Below are 6253 nucleotides of genomic sequence, written 5' to 3'. Positions count from 1 at the left end.
AGCCTTTCCTCATAGGAGAGATGCTCCAGGCCCTTCACCATCTTTGTGGCCCTCAGTTGGACTCTTTTCAAGAGATCCCTGTCTTTTTTGTACTGAGGAGCCCAGAACTGGATGCAGTACTCCAGATGAGAACTTACCAGGGCAGAGTAAAGGGGGAGGATCACCTGCCTTGACCTGCTGGCCAGGCTGTTTTTAATGCGCCCTGGAATGCCATTGGCTTTTTTGGCCACGAGGGCACACTGCTGGCTCATGGACAAATATATATTTGTCATTGTCATTGTAGAAAACTGCAACAACAGCAGTTTTGAGTATATACAAACTATTTAAAGTGGTATACTTTGTTTTGCTTGCATAACACCACCAAATTTCAGGCAGATAAACTTTCATGGTTATTTACTCTTGCTAAATGCTGACATTATGCCCAGCAATTGAATTTGAAAATTCCCTATTGAAGGAAAAAATTGTTAGATCAACAATTTAATTGCATTAATAAAATGGCAGGATACTGCTGGTAGTTCAAGTTTATAATGTAATTAAATGTGTTTAAATCTAGCTAATAAATTTCTTGAAAAATCAGACCATAAATAACCATTGTGTCTTAAGACAAAGTCCCCAAAAATGTTGCTGCCATACACATTGTGCACTTTTGAGGAAATGATATTATTCTAGACAGATGAAGGATAAGATGGCAGCACGTTCAGAAATGATATAGTGATGTTTGCTGGTTTTATGGAATATGTAAAGCATGAAGTAGTTTTCTTCTGGTACTTCTTCAAAGACTTGAAGAAATTGAATTAAAATGTTCTATTCTCTATAGTTTACCTTCATAAGTGCCATGGAGAAACGATGAGTTGCCTTTTCTTTCTAGTATCTATATCCCTACCTTCAAGTACCTGTGAGATAAATTGTTCAACTTGTTAATTTTTTTAAAAATATTTTAAACATTCAGTATGAAAAATATCACAGAAGTCACAGATATCTTTTTCTAATGCAGTATTTCATTAGAGCATTTATATTAATGGCAGCATCAGATCACTAGAGTGAATACAGAAGACAAATATATACTCCTAACCTCTTAAGAGTGCTTCAAATTCAGCCTCAAAAAGACTATAACTGTCATGTTAATTACCTAGCTGTATGAAAACTGGGTTATCTTTTGCCTCTGGCATTTTTAAGTTCATTCATTTTCTTATTTGTCATTCTCTTATGTCTTCTTTTTATTGAGAAACTCTAAATATAGTAGGATCATAAAACCTCAGCCCAACAACGAGGTGAATAAGGAGGAACATTCTCTGAAATGGGACTGAATACTTCGAATTCCATATATTCACTGTTCACTCATTTCATTCTTTTCCTTCTTGCAGCTACATATGACTACTTCAAGAAATGACAGAACCTACTGAGACCCGATACTTCTGAACTGATAAAAAGGCAGGGATTATAATAATAAGTTATTAAATATATGTTTCACATTCATTGTTAAAAAATCATTATTTGACATATGGCTGTATCAGATTTAAATGATCTAAAATCCAAAGATTCAGTCTGCCAGTAGAACTATGTAAAAAATAATGTTATTCACCACCACTTTGCCCTTTTCTAGTAGCCTATGCAACTATCCAAGTTGAGAGTGAATCAGATTTTATTTTAATTTAGATTTATTTTAATGAGCACCTTGAAGCCATTTCACATTCATGTCAGTTACTGTACGAAAACACTGCAGAAAAGAACATCCCACAGAATTAAGTGTTTTTATTCTTTGGGATTTTCCCAATAAGAAAGATTTTAAACTCCTTCCTTCAACTCAATTTCCCTGCAACCACTAGTGAGAAATGTAGGAATTAGATGACTTGCTGAGGAGCTTGTGGAGAATACGTCAAGTTTCGTATAATCAATGAATAAAAAGATGCTATAATTATGAAATAAACAAGAGAGTTTGGCAAAGCAGATTATAATAACAAAAAGAAAATAGAATGCTCACATGCATCCTAGGCTCACTACAGAACTCCAGAGGAGGGATCTCCAAAGAAATCCTTCCTCACTCCTAGTCAGCTCTTAAATGGGTCTAGGAGAGATGCAGCCAGGCTCCACCCCTTCCGGCAGCACAGCTGAATTGCCTTCACTGTGCTCCCGTGGCTGACCCATTGCTCACCTCAGGTGATCAATCAGAGGTTCAGGCTATGATTCAACAGTTCCTACACAAGCTTCAACACTGAAGACTTCATATGCTGATAAAATAGCACCTAATGTCTCCTACTTGGTAACTATGACCCACATGCTGAGATGCATACGTACTGTATGTGTACTGCTGGTCAGAATATTGGAGGTTGTTTTTAGAATAAACAAACCTGATGGATGTGCTTCTGCATCCAGAGTAGTGTGTGACCTGGAAGGCACATAAAAATTGTACCTGCGAGTGAACTCATTATCTTAATGCTTGGATAGCTCTGAGTGTGCTCTTCTGGGCAGCCTCAGGACACAAGCATGCTAGCAGAGGGAAAAAGGGTATGGATTTGCATAGCAGCAGAGCCTGCTTTTTGCCCCTTGACAGCAAGACAGGCAGCTGTGAGATGAAACTGCAATGAAACATTTTCAGCATCTTCCATGAAATCAACATCCAAATTATGCCAAAATTATTTCTGTAATTAATAATTCATGTCACCGATTTGTACAGTTACCAGTACCCTGGCAAATTCTACTACTTGTGCTGACAAATGGAAAATATACTTGTCACTTTTAGAAATAATATTCAGAATTATTTTTAAGCTTTGCATATGAATAAGTTGTAGGAAATGGCAAGGATGCATTGCTTTAACAGATGGTTTTGTTCACTTCTTTTAATACTTCGATTACACGTAGTTTAGATCTGGCCATGCATGGTAATAACAGCTGGTTTCTCAGCTGTAGATTTAGCCATTGAAATACAGCATACATGTTCAAGGGAGGTTTCAGAGTTAATAAATTAATAAGCAGGTGAGAACAAACACCAGATAAACAAAAGACATAAACTTCAGTATTATGTCCCTAGACAATCTACCAAGCAACAACATGTCCTCTATTAAGCTGCAATTATTGATTTTCAGTATTATAAGGTTAAATCTGTTCTCTGAAAGATCTCTCAATTAAATGACTTTCAAAGAGATGTGCATCCTGATTGAGATGTATTTGAATTTCTTTTCCCCATAATTGTAAAAGCTTAGCTGCAGCTCAGGATTGAGATCAATTCACACACACTTAATTCTCTCTGTTGATGACAGAACCAACTGCTTTCACTCTGTGAATTAATTATTTCTTTATTCTATTTTTGTGCTTCACAAGCACCTTGGTACATAAATTAAAGCAATAGCAAATAGATCACGAGAAACACTGTTCAATTCATGCTATATTTTATAATGCTGTAAGCATTGGCAAAAAGTAACAGTAATTTTACAGTGAAAGTATGGAGAATAAAAGAATGAGCTTCAATATTCCATGCCTTTTGTAGGTACTATAGAACCTAAAGCATGTGAGGTACAACACTAATTACCACTGAGATGAAGAGTCTGTACACTAAGGATGATATTTTAGTCCCATGGTAATTGAAAGGGCTATTCATTGTTTAGGTTTCATGGGGGTTAGAAAGCTTGGGAACCCCAGAAGAGACATGGGATTTTACTAATCCCTTTCCACGCTCAAGACAAAACTGTGTACTGTTCCAGTGCCACAGGTTGCAAAACTTAACTGCATGTCTCCCCATTACATGGGGAGCATGTAATTTAACCAAGCTGTAAAAAGGAAATGATTGGAAGTTATGGAGTTGATACCTCCAGAAGTAAAGCTGTTTAGTAGCAGGAATTCCCACTGGTGAATCAAGGAAATTTAGAATATGTCATTTTAGTCCAAAAAGATATTTCTTCTCAATCTATTGGTTTAACAAACATATAAACATATAAATTTAAGAAAGTTAATAATTCTAAATTTGTTACTAGACATAAAATTATAGTTCTGTTTATTTTCTTGTTTTCTATTGAGATCATGGCATTATTGGTGAAGAGGCTAAGTTGGTATTTAGTTCAAATGGATTTGAAATAAATAATTTATGAGTAAGTATTTTACTTATTCATCTACCTAACTATTTAGACCTAAATAATGAAAAAAAAAAACCCAAACATTTTAATAGTTATAATTCACATAAAGGATTATTCAATTTTTATGTCAGTTGAATTTAAAATGAAAAATGAATTTAATTTATGAGAGAAACAAAAATAGTTGCCATGGTTTCCCTATTTTTAATACTTAATGGAAGATAATTTGTTGGTATTTCCAAAGGTATGTGGCATAGTTGTAACAGTACTGATGATGTTTCAATGACCCACTGGTGGTTATGAAAAAAAAATGCATGACATTCATTTGACTGTATCTTAAGGCTCTCTTAATCCTCTTCTTTTTATATATATCACTGGAGTGTATCCAGTATAACTGAAATAATACAGACATGGACTATTATTTCACGCATTCTCCAAACCAATGAGAAATTGCTGACAAGGTAAAACTGGCATTCACTGAGTTAGGCAGTTCAGTACATTGTTCTCAGGGAGTAAGTAGTATTGATTCAATTGATTCAAGCATGGGCAAGTGGATTGGGGATGAAATTAATTATAGGAATGGGCAGACTTCCTGAGATCTCAAGACTGACTAAAAGTTTTTGTAATAATGTTTGCCTGCAATAAAGACCCTCATTCAAGAACGGTACAACTGTAGAGGGAACCTAGGCATGATTTCAATAGGAGTATAGTTGATATAGAGACAGTTCCTCAGAGGATGACCTGCAGTTGAATGGTGGTTCCATCACACACCGATTCATATTATTCCAACCAGTAGAACACATAGAGAGAGGAAAAAAGCAGCCAGAAAAATAATAATAAGTGTTTGTAGTGAGGTACAATACAGACTTAATCATTGAAATCCAAGCATATATGTATTTGTGTATGTGGGTCTATATTATGCATAAGAAAGAGACAATCTGGGACAGATGTAAACTTCATCTTACTCACCATGTGTATCCTAAATCACTTTTTTCTTAAGATAAGAATAAATTAATGAGAGGTCTTCTGATTCTTTTTCTGCTATTTTTATTTATCTAGTTGATTGTTGTTTGTTTTTAAGTGAGTGTGACAGTGTATCAGTAATTGTTTCACAGGGACCAATTGATGATGAAGATTTATTTTTAACTCCTGCTTCTGTCCAATGAAGGAAGGGCAAACTGCTCATCAGGGGGATAAGAACCAGGAGCTGAGCTCTGAAACAAGGCTGTTAAGGCAGAGTGGTAGTAGCAACGTTTATCCAAGAGTCTAGAACCACCAGATATGTCTATTGCAACGAGACAGCTCAAAAGTCAAGGCAGAAAGCTTAGTCAGTATGTTAGAATCAAGATGTGCATACCTAGAGGAGTGACAATCAGAACACTGTTGTGCCATTAACACTGTTTGAGTTGAAATCAGGACACATGCTCCCTGCTTCCCTGCCATAAATGAAAGCACAGCTGCAAACTTTTTGCTGTTTACAGGAGTGTGTTTAGTCAGTATATCAAAATGCATAAAATTCCTTTCCATAGCATGAGTTGGCCACAACTTAAGTGCCATTTTGAACGCTATTGTTGTTAAAAACATAGCACACAGTTTAGTTAATTTTCATCTCAAAGATGCATGTTTAATTCATTTAAATGAGTGATCAAATCCAGCAAAAAGTGCTAAACCTCTGAAACATTTTCCTTGTTAAAAAAATGTGGCACAAATTTTCCTTTTGATTCCATAAATTACTTGATTTAATTTTGCAAATCAAAAGCTTTTCAGCTTTTCGCCTCCACATAGCCATGTTCCTTCAGAAAAGTAAATGCTGTCCTCATAATCAATATCCACACTTTTAAGGAACTCCTGAAATTGGCCATGATTCTGTCCCTTGGACTTTATGAAATTCACAGCTTTGATGACAAGTTGCACAACACAGAATCATGGAATTCTGAATGTTGAGGGGGACTTTTAAAGATCATCTAGTCCAACTTCCCTGCAATGAACAGGGACAACCGCAGCTCAATCAGGTGCCCAGAGCCTGGTCCAGCCTTGCCTTGAATGTCTCCAGGGACAGGGCATTCACCACCTCTTTGGGCAACCTGTTCCAGTGCTTCACCATCCTCACTGTAAGACTTTTTTCTCATACCCAACTGATATCTATCCTCTATAAATTTGAAACCATTTGCTCTTCTCCATTCACCACA

The sequence above is a fragment of the Tympanuchus pallidicinctus genome, unplaced genomic scaffold (genome assembly GCF_026119805.1).
Source record: "Tympanuchus pallidicinctus isolate F22 unplaced genomic scaffold, pur_lepc_1.0 scaffold5, whole genome shotgun sequence".
NCBI classification, from domain to species: Eukaryota; Metazoa; Chordata; class Aves; order Galliformes; family Phasianidae; genus Tympanuchus; species Tympanuchus pallidicinctus.
Note: the sequence above shows the minus strand (reverse complement) of the source record.